This window comes from Meriones unguiculatus, assembly GCF_030254825.1.
Source record: "Meriones unguiculatus strain TT.TT164.6M chromosome 13 unlocalized genomic scaffold, Bangor_MerUng_6.1 Chr13_unordered_Scaffold_44, whole genome shotgun sequence".
Taxonomy (NCBI): domain Eukaryota; kingdom Metazoa; phylum Chordata; class Mammalia; order Rodentia; family Muridae; genus Meriones; species Meriones unguiculatus.
The window spans coordinates 3076741-3097902 of NW_026843651.1; positions in this window are offsets into that span (position 1 = coordinate 3076741).

Here is a 21162-nt window from a genome sequence, read left to right on the forward strand (position 1 = left end):
GCAGCCTCACTGTGATTGTCTGGTTCATACTGGCCATCTTGGTACATGATGATGGTCATTGTATCAAAGGTTCTTATACTTCGTGATAGGTGCATGTGTTCTGGGTGCTAGCTAGTGAGTTTTTGGCAGTGTAGGCTCTTCAGAAATTATGATTTTGTCAGACATGGGAAAAGAGTAATGCTGTATTTTTTTTTTGAGTGTGTGAAAGTGGTGCATGTAGGGGAGAGTCCTTTTAGAAAACCTTCCACATGTTCCTCAGAATATGAATTTTCACCAGAGATGAAATTGAGTAATAGGAATAACATCATCATTTGCTATTTAAACTACACTAAATAATATGATAGTCTTTTAAGAGGCCATGACTGAAGACATATGCATCCTCAGATATTCCTCAAGAAATGGAGATCAGTGGGAATTTGGTCTCATTTGATACCAATCAGGAGCCAGAACCAAATCCCTGGCCAATTTTTTATCTGTATATGGGCCATTAAAATGAAAATGAAACAAAACTTGTTCAAAACTACATCTGGACCTGTAACCCTTGTTATTTGAGAAGGAATGAAGTGGTCCTCAAGTGTGTGTGTGTGTGTGTGTGTGTGTGTGTGTGTGTTTGTCCATTTACACATCCGGGAATGGCTTGTTTGGTCTTTATCCTTTGTATCAAAGTTGCTGCACCTTGCCCCTTTATGTACCTGGGTGGGTACACCTGATCACCCTATGTGTTATCACCTGTGGGATCATAACTGCCACAGCACTGCAGAAAACTCAGAAACACAAAACCAGCCCAAAGCACAGCCATGTTTTCCTCCAAGAGTGAAGTAGCGTCATGTACACTATTTGCTTTTTTTGTGTGTGACCAGAGGAGAGGAACTGAAATTGTTGTGCATGTATAATACAGGTCAATTACTTGTTTGTATTAAAATTTGGAATAAATTCTCTCAGGCTTTTTTTTTTTTTTCTAAATTAAGGGAAAACCTGTGTCTTCCATAGCCTGCAGCAACAACTTTTAGAGGTTGAATACAGGTGCAGGGGCCCAGGTAAACGCCTTAGCATCCCCCTCCCCTCCACTCCGTTGAGCTTAATTCTGGCACAGGGTCCCTCCATGCTTAGGGTGGAATAAGGCCATTATCGTTCAGTGGTTCATCCAGCGATGCCAGAGGACTAGAGGATGTGGGTACTCAAGACAGTTCTGTCTTTACTAAATTAAAATATATAGTATTAAAATTATCACATATATAAATCTAGCTATTAGGTGCAGGAGCGCTCTGTCTTCATGGACACGTGCGCATCACCAGAGGGAATCAGACGTTTGTGCACCACCCTGTTGTCCCTGGGGATCCAACCTGGCACCTGGGAAAGAAATAGGGATTCTGTGTCCCTGTCTGTCCTGGACTCGCTTTCTGGAGCACGCTGGTCTGGAACACACTGAGACCCGCCTGCCCCTGCCTCCCCAGTGCTGGGATCCCAGGTGTATGTCACTGCGCCGCCTTTTGTTGTTGATGTTGTTTTTTAATCTTTAAAAATACGTATCAGGGTGAGCCCATTTCTGCCTTCCCGAGAGAGCAGCGTTGCTTTGACTGGGAGGGCCGCAATTACAAAAAAGGGGGGCCGAGAACCCAGGATTCCTTTTCCATAGACCAGCTGGACGGCCTCTGAGCAGGAGAATTCAAACTGCACATTCTTCCTCTACACCAGCGACTTCCAGCAGCTGGTGTTTACTTCCATTACCAGTGGGCGGGGTGATGACGTCTCGGAGATGCTCCTAGAAAGGTCTTGATTATTAAATGATGTGTGCCCTGGTCGGCCGGTAACTTCCCAGTCAGGGGCCTCTGCAGCGGTGGAAAACGGGGCGACTTCCTGTCCAGGTTGCCAATTGTATTTCTGCGCCTGCATCATGTTACAGCTTGGCCATAAGCTGAGATGACTGCAAACAATCCCAGAAGTCTTTGCTCTGCAGCCCGCCATGTTTGTAGTTCTCATTGAGGAGACATGCTTGTAGTTCTCACAGAAGCTTGCTGTGGGCACAATGCACTCTGGGATTGTTTGTAGTTCCCTGACTTTGGTGAGCCCTGTATTGATCAACAAAAGGGGTAAATGGCTCCTGTGCTTTGCCGCTTTGTGTTTACAGTTCAGAAACGTGGTGGCCCGGGAGATAGTGGGGAGGCGACCGAGCCAATGTCCTAACTGCTGAGTCATCTTCCCAGCTTTTTGTTTATGTCTCAGGAATGCCGCTGAGTGAATATTCTCATAGTTTAAAAACCATTGACAATGGAAAATGCATCACCTACCCAATTTCTCATCTGCACTCATTCAATTTAAAGCCGAACAGTACACACCATGAGCATTTAAAAATTTGCATGTATCTATGCGGTGTCCTGTGACAATCCATTGTGTCTGCAGTGCTCCTGTTGTGCAAAAGGCCTTCTTTGGGAGTCTGAGGACACCTGCACTCATTGCATAGACCCTTCTGGCCTCAAACTCATAGAGACCTGCTGCCTGAGCTTCCCTCTTTGCTAGCTCTTCAGTCTTTTACAGTTCAGGGGAACATCCACTGACACTTGTGAGGAGACATGGACTAGAGAATGCATTAGCAGGGCTATGGGTCCCTGTGAGTCAGGATGCCAATTTCACCACTCATACTGAGTTCCAGGGAAACAGAATTTCTTAATCTATAGACAGATTTGGGATTCACAGTGTGACTGTCTTAAGCTAGTGGTATACAAATAACACAGAACTCAGGTTCATTCGGGCCTTTTCAGATGTAGTTTGTTTGTATTGAAGGAACTGAGGATGGCAGGGGTGGCTCCATTTTGTTTCTCAGACTCTATCTTAAGTTGAATGACCTTGGAATGATTTGGTCACCACCTTTGGGTTCCAAAAAGGGCCACATGGCCCTCCACCCCTGCAGGTTTTGTGGATACCACAAAATGTGTAAATAGATAATTATAACCAGGCCTCTACCCCACATGTTATCATAAATGCCACAGAATGTGTTAGTGGATTCTCCACTCCACCCAGCTGGCTATCATAGAGATTGCTATCTGTAGGTTTGGCCAGGTGGCTTGGAACAATTAACCAAAAGGTTGCTGAACCTCCTACCCAAAACTTATTCTTCTCTGTAACTCTAAGGCTTGGAATCCCCTGCTTGCCATTTTTTCCTTTAAAAAATCTGCCTCCCTGAGATTCAGAGCCTCACTTTCTAACCTGCTATGTTGGGGAAGATTGGCGGCCTGAGATTTAGTTTGAATAAAGATCCTTCTGTGATTTTCAATGGACTGGACTCCTAGTGGTCTTTTGGTATCTCTCAGATCGGGCACAACATACCTACCTTGTCCTCATAGAAAACTGGGTACCCTCCCACCCTTTACAGATAGGGGTGCATCTGTCCCCTCCAAGATCCAAAGATCATAGAAAACTGGGTATTCTGTCACCCTTTACATATAGGGGCACATCTTTGGTCACTCAGATAGGTAATTGTCTAGGAAAGAAATAGTCCGAGATAATCATTCTGGAAAATTTTGGTAAAGTCTGCCTCTGTAGTAAGAGGTAGGTGAGGTCTGCCCCCACAGCTAGTAAAGAGGTCATTAACAAATTCCACTCCCAGCCTTTTGGATTGAATGCAGATAGTTTATCTTCTGCACTGAGAAGAGGCCTTTGCATGTTTAACATTCCTGGTTTCCCTAGTGATCTGTGGGTACAAGGACCTTTGTGGTTCAACATCCTGTTGTTCAAAGTGGAGTTTTCCTGAAAGTAGGATAATTAGCATCAAACAAGGATGAGCTCCCTAATTGCTTTTCCAATACAATATGGTCAGTTCTGAAACCATATATACACAATCAACAGAAAGGGACTCAGCAAGTTTTATTCAAATATTTGAGCATACTTATTCACCCATACTTAGCATGGAAGAACTCGCCTGGGAAGAACAAGAAGGGATAGAGAGAGGACAAGAAATGAGTAAAGCAATGTAATATATTTTAATTAAAATATATAAAAATACATTTTAAATTAGAACATGGCTAAAGAGATAGTTTAGCAGTTAAAAACAATGGATATTGGTACAGAAGATAGAGGTTCCATCTCCAGAAACCACATGGTAGCTAGCCATTTGCTCTAATTCCAGACAATGTCATCTCCTGCCATCTTCTGGCTTCTGTTGTTACTGAACATAGACACACGCAGAAAAACACCCATGTATATAAAATAAAAATAAAGCTTAAAATTGTAGTAATCTCTACAGAGATATCACAGCAGTGAGACAGACAGCAGCCAGGGCTAGTTAAAACGAACTCTTTCTACTTCTGTATGAAAGTAGCTGCAGCATTCCTCTGAACCAGCCATCTCATAGGCAAAAACAGGCTCATTGTGAGGTTAGACTAGCTCAGCAAAGCTGCTCCTCTAAGAATAGTGTCCATGGTGCTGATAGGTGACTTCCTTAATATTTTCTGAATCTGTATTCTCTGTCTTTGTATGTGTGAGAAAATGGCCTTGATACTTCTATCTGTGAAATCATACAACATGATTGACAGGTAGCGCTGGCCTCATGCAAATGATTTCTACTGTCCCTTATTTTCATCTAAGACCTTGTGGTACAAGATGAATATTCCAGAGGCATTTCTGTCCACTTTTATAATTTACATATGTTTCTGCATGACTTTGAGCTAAGATGCATTTAAATATATCTCCTTATACACTACCACCATGTTAAGAAAATGATTTAACTTAGCATGCTTTAACACAGGCAAACCTATAATTGAACTTTTCCAGATTCCCTAAGTAAAACATCAAAGCTTCCTTTATTAAAGAAAATCATGCTTTGGAAAAGACTCCCATGCTCTCCTTTCCTGCCACAGGAAAAAAAAAAATCTTTCTCAGCTCTTCTGTTTTCACTGTTATGATGGCTATTCTAGGCAGCCAAATTGACTATATGTCTGGAATTAACTAAAACCCAAACTGTTGGGAAGTGGAAAAACTCTTCAATCTAGATCTAGATTTTTGATGTGATAAAACCCACCTTTAATCTCATCCACAGTCTCTGATGGTAACATACATACATATACACACACACTCACAATACATACATATAATATTGGAGATGGCAGCTCTTTTTCTTTGTCTCCTGGCCCTACGTCTGTCTAGCAAGCTCATTTTTTTTTAAAACTGGCTTTAAAGCTTATTTCTTAAGAATTATGGTATATACTGAAGACCATCTGAGACATCCAGCTACATTGGCTGAACCATTACTGTATTTTTGTTTTGTTTTGTTTTTAAGCAAAATCCAAAACATGATGTCACCAATAAAGATGCTGGAGTCAGATACCTGGGTGAAAACTTACTATCCCAGGGAGGCAGAGAAAGTACCCAGCCTACCTTCCTACTCAGCCAAAGGCTCAGAAAACAAAACAAAACAAAAACTACTTCTCCTTCCATGCTTTTTAAAAATCCTCTCAAACTGAATGTCCCTACATTCTATTTCATGTGAATCTTTCCCAACTGGTTGCTTGCTTGGCCTGTTGACCTATGGTTGAGTTTATCTAAGCCTGTTTCAACAGAGAGCTTGTGGATTAAAGGTATATGCTTACAATAAACCACTCCACAACTAGAGACAGATTTTTCCAGGATACCATCTCAGGGTTCACAGTATAACTAAATAATCCTGTAACATGGGTTCTTCAACTTCCCATTGGTATACAGGCATTGTTGGACCAGTTGGAACACAGCCTGTGAGCCATTGTAAAAAACCCACTTTCTACATATGTACATTCATTCCATTTGTTCTGTTCAGCTAGAGAATCTTTACTAATACAGATGTTTTGTTTTGTTTCCCTTCCCATTTTGCTATGGCTGCTAAAAACACTGCTCCACAAAGTTTGTCATCTGTTAACTGTTTTTCTCTCAGGGTGTTCACAGGTACCAGGTGAAATGTAGGTGCAGTTATCTGAGCCCACTATGAAGCCACAAAACACAAATCTTGTTTCTTGAAATTTCTCTGATAGGGAAGGTACTCCTCCCCTTTCATTTGACCCTAGCCTATCAGGTCTGGCTGTATTGTCTTCCTCTATGGCCTGCTCCCTATTCAGGAGGAGGTGATCAAAGAGCTAGAGACACTGAGTCATGTCAGAGATGGTCCCTGTTCCCATTACTATGGATCCCACATAGATACTGAGCTACTGTGGGCTACATCTGTGTAGAAGTTCTGGGTTATCTCCATGCATGGCCCTTGTTTGGAGAATCAGTCTCAGAAAAGACAGATGGAGTGGGGCATGGATGGAAATGAGGGAAGGATGATGAGACTGAGAGGGATTGAGTGAGGGGGCTACAGCTGGGATACAAAGTGAATAAATTTAATTAATATAAAAAATTAAAAATATTCATAACATTAAGAAAAGAAATATATAAGGAACACACAGTCCCAACCAAAATTCTGTTATCAGCTTTTATAGTTTTTGCCAAGTGTGCATTTTGCATTTATTACAAAACACAATTCATATTGTTCTCTGAGAAGGCTATATAACTCCTGTGAGAGTCATTTATAAGATCTAATAAATTCCTTTGTAGTACTTGTAAATCACTATAAACTAGACATTCCACCAAAGATGAATATGATTTAGCACAACTTAAGAATCCTGCAATCATTTTGTTAGAATTGTTTGATTGTACTGAATATGTTCTCTAGATATGTTAATCATCTCACAGGAATGGGGTTCTTGGAGTATGTGATTCCTACCTTTTATATTTTATATTCCTACTATTTATATGTAATATACATCTGCTAAAGCTCTTAAACACCATGGCAATTTAATAGAGAAGTCACCTTGATTTGTATTTTGTTCTTTAATTATAAAATGTATGAATAATTTAAAAAGTTCCCCTTACCTGTTAATATTCTAGGACCACTTCCATTTGTGGGACAGATGGGTATCTCCACTGCAGTTGAGTAATGGGCTATGGAAGCCTGATTCTCCAGGAGGAAGAAGCAGAACCACCTACTGAGTGCTGTGGGGGAGCTCAGGCAGGCCCTGAGAGCTTGAGTTGGGGAACCTAGGGTTCCCTCCCACAGAGGGGAGCAGCAAGTGGCTGAGTGGCCAGGGTGGGAAGGCTGGGCGGTCCTGAGGCTGTTCCAAGGCTAGGTGTGCAGGCAGACTTGTAGACTATAGGAGGACATGCATTAGCGCTGCTGAAATGTGAATCTCTGCAGATCTGGCGAAGACTCGTTCTGGACTGGACTGGAAGCTGCGGTCAGGGACTAATGGGCTGTGTCCCTTCTGCACACTCTAACCCTAATGGGCACACCCTAACCCTAAGGAAGGTGCTCCTGTCCCTCAAGTCTCTCTGTCCAATCAGGGCCTCCGGCTGGACCCGCCAGTAATGAGATGGGGCGTGTCTTCCCGGAAAGCTTTTCTGCAGGTTCAGCACAGAATCGTGACATGGTGAGAGCGGGGAGGAGAAGGTGGCTGATCCGTGGCAGCTGGTGTTTGGGGTCTCTTCCAAGACTGGTTGGTCAATGGCGGCCCCTGGGGAGGGCCCTTGTGGTCCTGGATGCTCGCTGGACCCAGTGGTGGCAACTGAGTCACTCCAGTGCGGGAGCCGAATCTGCGCAGAGAATTTGCAGCATGGGTTTGTGAGCAGAATCATCCTTGTGGCGGGATGACAAACTCGGAGTACATCAGTTTGTCTTCGCTATTCCAGTTTCTCTCATGTCTTCTACAAGTTCTGCTCTTAGCATTTAACCTTTAGGTGTGAGATCCATTCGGAGGTAGTTTTGTGGGGGTTGTAAACGGCATCTCGTGTATTGAATAGCACTCCAATATTAAGCTGTGATGAGGAAGAGTATAATTGATGATGTAAAGGATTTCCAGTGCTTGGGAAATAGTAGGTGACACTAAACAGAATTTAGCCAAGGGAGGGCTGACTCTAAATCACCCCACAGGTAAATAGTATGCTAACCAGGCCTGTTAGAGATTAGCATGCTAGCATACACATGATGACCGGGTTTGTCCAGAAATTTGGCCCCAACCCTAGCAAAGGAGAGAGACAACTGTGATTTACAACCAGCTACCAGGCCGATGCTCTTATCAAAGAACAGGCCTCTACGAAGCCGTTCAAGGGGGTCTTACAGGGTCACAACCCACATTACAGCCTGTGGTGACATAAAGGTATTAAAGTAAGTTTTATTCCCCTGATGTAATCGTCCTCCAGGAGACTAGTGCCTTCATCTGCTAACCTAGGCCTAGAGCTGCAAGCTTCTAGCCTCCATACAATCCAGTCTGGGCCTAGAGTGTTTTCATCCTATGAGACTTAGTGCTGAATAAGCTCACCCTTTCTAGTTCTTTCTGAACTCCTGCTGGCCTGTTCAACTCAGCTGTTCTGGCTCAGACTCCCCTCCAAGGTGACAGAATCAATCTGGCTTTTCATAGTTTATGACTGAATTGCTCCGCTTGACCTCATACTAACTTTGGCAATATGTTATAATCTTTTGGATGCTTCTAAATCTGTGGCTTTGTCTGTCTTCACCTGTGTCTAGTTTCTCTCTTCAGCTTGTGTCTGTAAAAGGCTCCCAGTAAATCTTTTTCTGAATTCTGGAAGCTCAACTTGACTGCATTGCCTCTCAACTCACTGACTCAGCTGAACAGCCTGAGAAGAAATGGCTAGAACTCAGTCATCTTCATGCCTCTGTTTCCTGAGGACTAGGATTAAAGGTTTGTACCACCACACCCAGACCTAAGCTTTTCTTTTCCTGAAGCTTGCTCTATACCTGACTAGTTTTGACCACAAAGATCTGCTTATCTCTTTCTCCTGGGATTAAAGTGTGTCTGTATTCCAACCAGATCATACAGACCTAGAAAGTCTTTGGATGTGATTTCTTGCCAGAGCAGCCATGTTCTGAATTAAAATTCATTTACCTAAAGGTCCAGTTCTTTTTGAGAAAAGAATAGTTTTTTTCTTTTTTCACAGGGGCAAGTCTATACTGGTTGACAATGCTTTGAAAAGGAAAAACAAAACAAAACTTGTGTTCATGGCTGACCTGAATAATGAAGGCATTCCATGAAGCCTTCATAAGGGGAATGGCATAGTTCTTTCTCAAATCCATTAACATTCTTGGCATAGCCTGTAACAGACAGGGGGCCTAAGCCTTGTGAGCTTTCACTAAGTTATCCATGTATTGAGAATAAAATAGATTTCCTTCTTAAAAGCCAGGAACATGTTTGGGAGTGTAATATTGTCTATTGTAGTTACAGTGAAATGATTTTCATGTGGAGCATGGTTTCTGCCTTCTGTTGAGAACAGGAAGAGCAATTTATTATGTATAATTGCTGGGTGAAACAGGGTAGCAATAGCTAGATCAAAGACAAAAGTTTAAGGCAGTCAGCTGCAGGGGTCACCCTATGAAGAAGGACATGATTCCCACAGGTTTGGTGATTTTTAAATTTCTAGCATGTATTAACTATTGGATGTGAGTGAAACCAGATTGGTGAGTGTTCAATTTGGGTATGGTAGATGGAGCCAGTGAATATTGAATTTATAATAGGTCTATCCTATGCATTTATTTACAGTCTTCCTAGACAGGTCTATGTCTGCTCAAAATTTGAGACTCTGCTGTTGGTGGGAGCTTTGTATGTCAGGTTACCAATCTCAGCAGCTAACACTGCAGGTAGAATCAAGGTCAAAAAGTATCTGACCAAGCCATTAGCTCTACCATAGAAGGGCCTGCTTTTGTTCAAAGTCAGTATATCTACATTTCTTTTTAATTATATTTATCTTTCTAAAAATGCCAATTGTTGGTATTACTTACTAAGTTTTATTTTCTTTATGCATCACTGCTCTAATCTCTTATTTGTTTCTCTTCTCCAACATTTCCCAGTCATTAAGAATTTCATTCCTGGGATTAGAGAGATGGCTCAGTGGTTAAGAGCACTGTCTTCTCTTCTAAAAGACCCAGATTTAATTCCTAGCACCCACATGGCAGCTCACAACTGTCTGCAATGCCAATTCCAAGAGATCTGACACCTTCCCACTAATGCATTGAAAATAAAATTAAAGTAAATAATTTTTTTAAAAATAATTTTATTCCTATTTAAAAAGGGATTTCTGATTAGTTTCTGTTTAGAGCAATGTCTCCCAAAACTCAGCCTTTTTTCATGCTGTATATTTAAGACTTTCTTTGAACACCTTATCATGCCTCTGTGGCCCAGTGTCTTGCAACTCATTTCAGGCTGGACCTTAACCTGGTTAGTGAAATGGAAAAGAGACCAGTGAATGAGGTTTCTCAAACATCCCTGGCTTTTGTAGGGTGGGTAATTACAAATAAAGAGGCACCTGTGTATGAATTGAGTTCACTCACCAACTTTGAAGATTGTGTCTTCATTGCACAGCAAGGGGTGGAGAAGAAGGATGGTGAGTGCTTTCCTGCTTGGATAGAAGTGTCAGTTATTCAATTTTAGATGATTAGGAAAAGTCAAGACTGGCACTACTTGGAGTTCACAGACCAAGGCAATCAAGATTCTGGAAGAGGACCTATACTTATTTCTAGAAACCAAATTTCTGTAGTTACACTGGTTCAACAAACACAGAAGACCTGAACAAACTGGAGTGGCCAAGCCTAACATGAATTAAATTATTATTCTAAGAATGGCTCACCCCAAGAGAAAAGGAGTGCATAATAATTGGTCAGCTCTGCTATGCATGTCTAGTTCCAGAAAACTATTGGGTATGAAATCTGTTTCAAATTTTTAAAACAGTTTTAGAGATTATAGTTGAATCATTTCAATTGCCTCATTCTTCCCTACTATTAAGTCTCAAATGCTGGGACAAGTGGCTGAGATACCCATTTAACAAATCAAAGCTGGCCCAGCTGCTGGTTCTCCCAGCATCCTTCTGTTTTTACTTGTCGTAGGGTAATGGTTGACATGTCCAGCCTTCTAGCACAGGGGCTGAGTTCCCCTTCCCCTGAATGGTCTTCCTTATGTAACACAAGCATTTTGCTTACCTGATCTTTTTCATCTATTATTTAATATCCTAGCCTCTTGGTCTGGCTTTCCCCTCTCCTCTCCTCCCTTTCCTCATAAGGCTCACAGTCATGTCCCCTCTGGACTCTCCCAGATGTCTCTGTCCATTCTGTCTATTCTGTCCCTTTTATGTATAATAAACTTTCTACCATACCATACCATACCTAAAATCATCCATGTCCTTACCTTTTTTTTTTATCTTTTTTTTCATTCATTTCCCATTTACCACTCCTTACTTTCAAATTCATGGGCACTTTTTGCTATAATTGTTGTTAGTGTTTGACTTTGACTTGTTTGGCTTTGGGATTTCTCAGCTATGAGGTAGAGATAGCTGCACTGAACATTGATTGTGTGTTGGAACGTGCACACAAAGGAACCTGTGACTTGGAAGAGGAACTGTCTTCTTGTGTCTTGGAGACTGGAAAGTTGTAATAAAATACAGATTTCTTAGAGTAGGGCTCTGTCTGCCCCTAAGGTAGAAGGGCCCAGCTGGGAAGGTCTCAGCTGTCTGAGTCATTTGATCTGATCCTCCAGTAGAGGAGCTGCTACTGTCCTGAAGCCCAGCTAGGTGGTCAAAGGAGCATGTGGTCTCTCCTTTTAGAAGATCCATCTACAGTAGCTAGTGGGTCAGAAATGTACATTAGCAGTCAGTTTGAGTTGCTTTTGTAAGAGTTTTGAAGTCTGTGTGTATTTAATTTCTGTACACATATAACCAAAAGTACATATGGTCAAGTACACATTTTTCCTGGCAGAGTTTCCTTGGTCTTTTGAGGAAAATTTGAATATATGTTTGGGCTTACTTATGATTTTGGCTTTTTCTCTTCATCTCCTAATTTTGTCACAACTGTTGTACACATTCTTGATAGTTGTAGCTCTGAGATACGTTTTGAGGTCACAGTTGCCCATGTGTGTAATCTTACTTCATTATTGTATTTGGAATTCTGTTTTGTTTTTCATGGGATATAGCTTTGGAATCAGCTTTCCTCTTAGAAATTCATAGAAATTTTCTTTATATTCTGTTGAATTCATATTGGAATAGAAAATAACCAACTTCTTTGTTTTTTAAATACATCATTCCATTGGTGTTGTTTATTACAGTATAAAAGTGTAGATATTTGTCGCACCTGTCTCGTTCAGCAAGGAAGACACAACCACCAGCTCTTCCTCAAGCAGTTTATTCAGGCCTTTGTAAGCTTCTTCTCCCCCCATACCCCAGGCCCTTCCCAATTATATAGGCAACCACATCAGCCAATCACAGCCAACCACGCTCACTCATCAGACCTGCAGCAGGCAGCCAATGGGCCAGTGCCACGCTTGCCTTGACCAAATATGGACTTGTTTATCAGCAGTCAGTACATCCGGCAGGCGCCATCTTTTAGGCGCGGCAACTTAATAGCCTAATAGCCACGGCTTGCCACAGATATTATCCTACATAATAATTTGTTTAGCAACCTACAGTTAGTATATAAAATTGAAAGTGATATGAAATAATTTACACAGCTATAGAAAGAAGACTTCAGTATAGAGTTTACTGGCACAAAATACATTGTTATCAGAAAAGCTATCCCACCAAGTATAATTTAAGAAGACAAAAAGTGTAAATAAAACATGGTCCATAATTGAACAATAAATTTGAATGTGATATGGGATCTTCTATTAGCATACAAAATAAACTCTTGAATTGGGGACTTCCCATGCATACAAACTAAAATTAGGTAACATCAAGTTGTGTTGTTATAGTCAATGTAAAACTGCAAGTATTTAGTGTATGTATTCTGATGTATATGCAGATATTACCTACACCCACACCCCCTCATTTCCAAAACAACACAATATACCATGTTTTCACACATTCTCCTAGTATCCATGTTATGTGTGCCTGCATTGCACAGAGCTCTCATAAAATGACAGAGTTGTGATTGATCCCAAGAGTCTTCTCAGTACATTTTCATGTATTTTGATTTTTAAAGAATTATCTGAATTCTCATGCTTATTGCATTTGTATTTGTGGTGGCATGACTTTTAAAATAATCTAATTCCTCATTTGTTGAGGCCAGGAGGACAGTATGGTAGTCAAATCAGTATGGCAGTGTCAAATCAACAAACTTCTCTCTCTCTCTGATTTCAATCTTGCTACATTCCCATTTGTCCATTGGGTAGGAGAGCTTCAGTCATCTTGTCTACCTTATAGTTCGCAAAAGAAAATGAAGGGCAGAAACAGCACAACCTAGGTGAAGCAATCACTTTCAAAGAATTTTTGTAACATAGTTTTATTTGATATGTGGAGAAGGAAAAATAAAATATCAGGCTTTTTAGCGCAAGAGTTGTTATAGAAATAAAAAGCAAATATGCTTTTATAGTATACTATAAAAATGGAAAAAGTTGGTTTATTTTGACAGTATGAGAGCTTTCTGCTAATGAGTCATACTGCATGAGGTGAAAATGAGTTAAGAAACATACTGACTTGTTTTGATTGAATTGAAATGATGATAATAAATTACAGTTGAATAAAAATGTAATAGTCTTAGACCAGTGACACTTTTCTTAGTTTTGTTCTGATCAGCTAACCTGCCTTAGATGGTAACACTTTTATTTTTATTGGGAAAACATGTTTAAACACTTAACATTTTAAAATATCAGTTTTTATATACTTAATGTATTATATAGTTAATGTATAAATAGTGCATAACATTACGTATTTATTTCTATTGTGAATATTATTCAAACTTTATTTTTTGTTGTTTTTTTTTAAAGATTTTATTTATTTTATTAATGTTCTGTCTGCATGTGCACCTGCATGCCAGAAGAGGGCAACAGATCTCAATATAGATGGTTGTGAGCCGCCATGTGGTTGAACTCAGGACCTCTGAAGGAAAAGAGAGTTTTCGTGTCTGCTGAGCCACCTCTCCAGCTCCAAACTTTAGTTTTATTGTAGAGAAGAAAGAGTACTCTTTTGGAATTAAGTGAGCAGAGACCCCTATAATTCCACATAACATTAGAAAATTACCTGATTTTTTTTTTTTTTTTACCTTTTGGAGCAGGAGGCTGAACATAAGGAGTTGCCTTGTAGGGTCCTTCCTGGAGCTGGATAAGAACTGGCAGCCAGAATCAGCCAACTTAATGATACCTGTCCAAGCTGTGACCACAGCTCGTTCATCTGAATATCTTTACTATAATGGGTTCCAGTTGGAAGCCAAGACACAGAAGGTTAAAATGAAAGCTGTATTTTCTGAGTTCAGGGAGGTGGCCAGTTCCAGATCTGAATGGTGCCCCATGGTAAGCTTTATTATATATTTAAAGGGTTAACTGCACAAGTCAGGGGCCCCTTGGCATGTGTTGGGATCATCCAATCAAATTTTAGCATTGTGGATTAAGCAAGGGCGTTTCTGTTAGTGCTCTGCTGTTCTAGGATAGTGGGCTCAAGGTCTTTAACCATTTTCCAAGAACTTTAGTCTGGAATCCAAGGCCCTTAATTTATATCTCTTGACATTTGGTCCAGAGCTCAAAGTGAAAAGTGAGCAATGAAGTGTGTCCTCTGTCCATAGTAAGGTAGGGCTTGGTGAGTGATATATCTTTATGATTTAGGCATTTTGGTTAAGATAAAAGCAATTTTAACCAGTTAACTGATAATCAGAAAAATGTTTCAAGGGGTTGAGTAGGAAATTGCACTGCATGCTTGGGGATGTGAAGTCAGCTTAATCTTGCTAGTAAAATGGAAGAGCAAAATAGAAGAGCCGCTTGGAGAAGGCTGGGCTCTTGAGTCCGCCTCCTTACACACAGTGGGACTGCATGTTCACAAAGTATTTGCAGCAGGGGCTTGAACATAGAAATGTCTTTGGTAGGATGCAAAATCAGAGAGGCCTAGTATCTAGGATCTTTTCCAAGTTCTGACCTTGGCATTTAACATTCAGGTATAAGATTCATTTGGAGTAAATTTTGTGGAGGTTGAAAATAATGTACGTGTTGAGTAGCGCTTCATTGTAAACCTGTGATGTAAAAGGGTAGAATTGTTCATGTAAGGGATTTACCAATACTTGGTGAAAGGAAGTCACATCAAGTAGAATTTAGCTAAGGGCTAAGTAGATAAGTGGCATTCCAAGCAGGCCTGTTCGAGATTAGGATGCTAGGAAATACATGTTTGCTCAAGAGGTTAGTCAACAAATTTGTCTCCAGTCATAACCAGAGAGACAGCCCTGATTCATAGCAACCATTGGCCCATCTCCATGTTAAAGAAGACACATCTAACAAGCTGCTTAATTGCCATTACAGACTCACAGCCAAGATTAAAGACTGGTATGTTATAAAGTTGCAGTTTTCTTCTTGAGAAAAGCCTAGCTCTGTCACATGGAGAAGACATCTGGTTAAAACCAATTGAACAGGGAAAACACTGTTGTGTTGAGGGCTGCTCTAATCAAACGAGTTTCATGTATGTAGAATCACCTAACTTCTTCTCACACTCCTCAAATATGCTTGGCAGAGCTAATAGAACCTGTGGTCTGCACTTTGAGAGATTTCCCCAAAATTCTGAGGTATTTAAAATAAAGCAGTGTTCCTCTTCTTTTCTAAAACCAGAAATATGGTGAGCTGCAGGGTTGGGACATTTGAGGAGGGTTTCCTTCAGATTCTCAAAACCCACCTCTTTCCAACACATGGAGATACCCTCATCAGTTCCAAAGTCACTGTGGTCTTGGTAAATAATGTTGTTGAGATCCTATGTTCCCCTTGCACAGTGTTGTTTTATCATACCCCTGATTTTATCCCATTTTATGACAGTGTCTGATCAATTCATAGATGTCTCCTGTTTCCTTCCATTTCTCCCCAGGAAGTAGTGTACAAGGTGCTATTCTTAAGAAGCTTACTTAGTATAAGATATAGCTCATGCAAAACCTTCCCACCCTAGCTTTTGCATTTTCTACCTTTTACTTTTCCTAATATTTTAAACCTCTGAGACCTCTTACTTATACCATGTCACTGAATAATGACCTACTGTAGTAGAGGAGTGGATTACAGAAATCATTCTAAGAATATTTTTGCTGTGTAAATCTTCCAATTGACTCAGTGGCTAGACTTGAACTCTCTAGCCCATATTGAAACTGTTTAATATATAACCTGGATCCTAAAAGAGACTTAAGGAAGACTGCATGTATGGAGTACAAAATCAGCTTTAGGCTGACTTCTCATATACCATTAACTAGAACTGGACACATGCTACTATTAAAGAGAACTCTTTTAATTAACCATTTAATTGTGTGTGGCATTCTTTCTTCCTGGTTGTGGATATTAATTCTGTAATGGCTGCATTTTCAGCCTTTTGGAAAAATATTTCTGAGACAAGCTTTGTTGGCTCAGGTCACATTGATCCCAGTCTATGGCTCCCCAGATGCATGACTTTGCCTTTCTCTTGGTTAAAATTTCTAAATTCTTAAGTTAAAGTCGGTACACAGCAGAGTTTTAAAAATTACCCATTTGAGACATATAATGAGCTATCTTTTGTGTGTACAGTAGGAAGACAGTTTGGAAAAATTGAAGGTCAGATTTCTGGAAGTTTTAAACATTGTTTTCTAATTAATTTTTTGTGTGAAAAATATTTCAGTTTTACAAATAGGTTACAAAATGATGTCAAGGAAGAAATGTGGATGAAACTTCGTGAGTATTTGATTAGCATCCTTTTATCTTTCCAATAACAGCAGCCACAATGTTGTGGTTTAAGGAACTCACTTCCAGGGTTAAAAGGCGTTTCTGAGCTGCAGAGGTGTCTCAAGTGTATATGGTGTTATGCAGTTACATAGGACAGATTTCACATTTTATGCTGGAATACATATGGCAATAACAAGACATAAAATTACTGTTTAACATTGCTTTGTTTATGGGAATCAGTAGGACTGGGTTTGCCTGATATCACTAGGGGGAATGACCTACAGCCCAATAGCCCACCTTTCTGGTGACCTCCATTTACAGAGAGAGGTCTAGAGCATGGGGACTTTAAAAGAAATTATCAGTTGTATCTAGAATAGTGTAGGGGTTAATTTGGGTTATTTTCGTGGGAGTCATTACATTTCTGTTTATTTAATTTCTATATGTATACAATCAGAGGTAACATATGTCTACTTCAAATTTTTCTGGGTTGAGTTTCCTTAGGTGTCTTGAAGAAATCTTGACTATATTTTGGGGCTTATGTTCTTGGAATTTTTGCTGTGTTCTTTCACAAAAAATTGTGCACAATTTTCATTGTTGTGTTGTAAAGTAAGTACAGAAGTCATATTTGTCTCTATGTGTAATACTTCTTCATAATCCTTCTTAAAATTCTGAGTTATTTTTTTCCATGGTAAATTCAGCTGGTAGCATTCCATTATAAAATGGCTGATGCTGGACTTAGGCACCCTACACATATCCAACATGTCTTCATGTTAGTCACCTAGCCTTTGAAATGGGGGCTAACTAGTGACATGGACACAGCTGCTTGTTTATGAATTACTTTGCCCTAGCTGGACTTCATTGTCTGACCTCAGGGAAGGATGCACTTAGTTCATACATAACTTGATGTGTTGAGAAGAGATGGTATGGGGAGGCTCCCTTTGCCTGAGAAGAAGAGGAGGAGGAGGAGGGGAAGAGGGTGGGAGGATGATACCAGGAAAAGAGGATGTACAGAGCTGCAAGCAGGATATAAACTAAAAATAAATAAATAAATAAATAAATAAATAAATAAATAAATAAATAAATAAAGTACTGAGAAAATGGCTGTTTTCTATGTAGGTGAGAGATTGTGTTGACTGATGATTTCTGTAGAAGGCTCTTAAATTGAGGGTGGCAGTATCCCTGAGCAAGCGGCCCAGGGTTGGATAAAAAAGCTAGCTAAGCACAAAATGATGAAGAAACAAGAGATCAAGGCAGGAAACAATAATTGCCATGGTTTTTGCCTAAGTTTTCATGAAATTTGAGTTTCCTAGGCTTAAAAAATGATGGAGTTTGATCTGACTTGACCAAACAAGCAAACCAATTCATGACCTGAGATGTTTGTGGTTAGGGGATTCAATCACAGTAGCACAGTAGCATTTTAGGAGGAAAAAAAAAAGTTATGCCAAAGTGACTTTGCTCCTGACAGACCTCAGAATGTTCTCTTTTTTAGGAATGTGTAAAATATCAGGACTTGAGATGGCAAAAGCCAAAGCTTAATTGGCTCTTCCTATAGGACCTGGAAGTTCAGAATGTTGAGTGTAGTACATATAGAGGAAGTGGAGGTCATAGGATTTCAGTGGAAAATAGGCTCCATGAAAAAGTAAGCTAGAGGTCATTTGTGTGGTAATTTGGCCTCAAATATTTCTCATACTGATCATGATCTAAAAAATTAATTAACGTAGAGGTAAAATTGGGGACTGATTTCTTAGATGGTGATGTTCGTTTTCATACCTGGATTGAATGTTAAGTAATTAGTCAAGGCTACATTTGAATTCTTGATTCTCATGTGTCAGCTTTCTGATGTGCAAAGATGGAAGATGTATCCCCAATGTGTTCTGTTTTGTCAACATATTTTACCAATGTTAATGTTAAAATGCTTAATAGAATGTATGTGTGTATGTATATATTGTTTAAACTTACATGCTTCTTTATGTTCTCATTTGTTACTATATGGCACATCATGCTGAAGTTCTGCCTTGTAAGAGAATATTCTAGAGGTGATAGGTAATGCCACAACAATGAGATTTATTTTATAAAAGCATGTTATATGTGTGTAATATAACTGTGTTCTTAGGCTATGACAGATATATGAAGACTTGATGACACTTTTGGGGGTTTATTTTGACCATTCTAATTTGATGGTCAAGGTCCTGTTGCCAGTTTTCACTCTGGATTTTTCAGATAATGTATTAATATTATTCTTTTTTTTTACTTTTATTTATTATATTTGTTTTGTATCCCAGCTACAGCCTCCTCCCTTATCCCCTCTCTAGCCCACTGTCTCTCTCTCTTTCTGAGTATTTTAATTTTTTTAAAGAAATTATTTTGTTTTTTGGCTTTACATCCAAAGGCTATCTCTCCTTCCCCTACTCTCAATCCACCCTCACCCTTCTTCCTTCCTCCCCCCCCCAAGAAAAATGGAGCCCTACTCTCCCTGTGTCACCCTATTGCATCACATCAAGTCACATCAGGACTGAGCATATCTTCATTCACTAAGGCCAGGCAAGGTACGCCTGACAGGGAGATTATCTAAAAGTGGGCAGTAGAGTTCCTATTAGAAACAGTGCCCTCCACTTACCACTCAACCCACATTGACCAAGCTGCCCATTGTACAGATAATTTCAAGAGACCTATGCCTTGAACATGCATCATGCTCCTTAGTTAATGTCTCATTTTCTGTAAACCCTACCCTGAATCTCAGTTACTTGTCTCTGTTGGTCTTCTTGCGGCTTCCTATCCCCTTCAGGTTCTTCCATTTTTCCCCCAGTACTTCCATTAGAACCCCAGAGATCCAGCCCATGCTAACTTGCAAGTTCCAGCATAAGTCTCCATTGGCTGCTAGTTGGAGCCTCTGAGAGGTATGTTTAGGCTCTTTTCTACAAGTACAGCAAAGCAACATTTACAGTTTCATTGGTTGGCTGTCTAGTGTAAGGTGGGTCTCAGGTTGGCTCAATTACTGTTTGGACTTTCTCTCAATCTTTGTTCCCTCATTATAGCTAAACTTGTAGTAGGCAGGGTAATTTTTGGATCATGGGTTTTGTGGTTCAGTTGTTGTTCCCTCTCTACACTAGTCCTGTTTGGCTAGGAGGTGGTCATTTCATTTTCTATGACTCTTTTCCCCTGACCCTCCATTAGGAGTCTCAGCTAGAGTCACACCCAGGTCCTCTCAGGAACCTTCCCTGTCAAATGACTCCAAAGAGAAACCCCCTCAGTTTCCCTTCTTGTTCCCAGCCCTCTCACCTCCTACTATAATTCTACCCACATGTGATACCCACATTTGTTTCCCTCCCCATTCCAACTTCTCCCCAGTTCCCTCTGTTCATCCACTTCTGCTGTCCTGTTTTTTTATTATGAGTAACATTCTGCCAATCTCCCATGGACCCTACTTGTTACTTAGCTTTTTTGGGTGTGTGGATTATAGTATACTTATCATGTACTATAGGTCTAATATCTGCTTATAAGCAATATGTTTTTTTTTTCTGTGTCTGGGTTACTTCTCTCAGGATGATCTTTTCTAGTTCAATCCTTTTGCATGCAATTTAATGATTTCTTATTTTTAATAACTGAGGAGTATTCCATTGTGTGAATGTACTAGAAGTTCTTTATCCATTCCTCAGTTTCTGGCTGTTATGAATAAAACAGGTATGAACATAGTAGAATAAATATCCTTATTCTATAATGGACCATCTTTTGGATATATTCCCTGTAGTGGTATAGCTTGGTATTGAGGTAGAACTCTTCCCAGTTTTCTGAGAATACACCAGATTGATTTTAGAGAAGTTGTACAAATTTACACTCCCATCAGCAGTGGAAGAAAATTCCCTTTTCTCCACATCCACACCAGAATGTGTTGTCACTTGAGTTTGAGTGGTATAAGATGGAATCTTAGAGTTGTTTTGATTTCCATTTGTCTGATGTCCAAGGGCTTTGATCATTTCTTTAAGTGCTTCTATGCCTTTTGAGATTCCTCTCTGGTGGCTTCTCAGTTTAGCTCTGAACCCCATTTTTAAATTGGATTATTTGATTTGTTGGTGTTTAATTTCTTAAGTTCTTTGTATATTTTGGATATTACCTTTCTTTCTGATATAGGGTTGGTGTAGAAATTTTCCCAATCTATTGACTGCTGTTTTGTTCTATTGATAGTGTTCTTTTCAGTTTCTTGAGATCCCATTTAATAATTATTGATCTCAGATTGTTGTGGTTCTCCTGTGTTAATGAATTCCAGACTTTTCTCCACCTTGTCTTCTAAATGATTTAGAGCTCTGGTTTTATGTGAATTTATTTGATCCCCTTGGACTTGAGTTTCTCAGGGTGATACAAAGAGCCTATTTTCATTTTTCTACATGCAGACATTTAGTTAGACTACCACCAATTGCTGTCTTTTTTCCATTGTACCATTTTGGCTTCTTTGTTGAAAGTAAAGTTCCAATAGGAGTGTGGGTTTATTTCTGTGTCTTTATTCCAATTGTACAGGATTGTT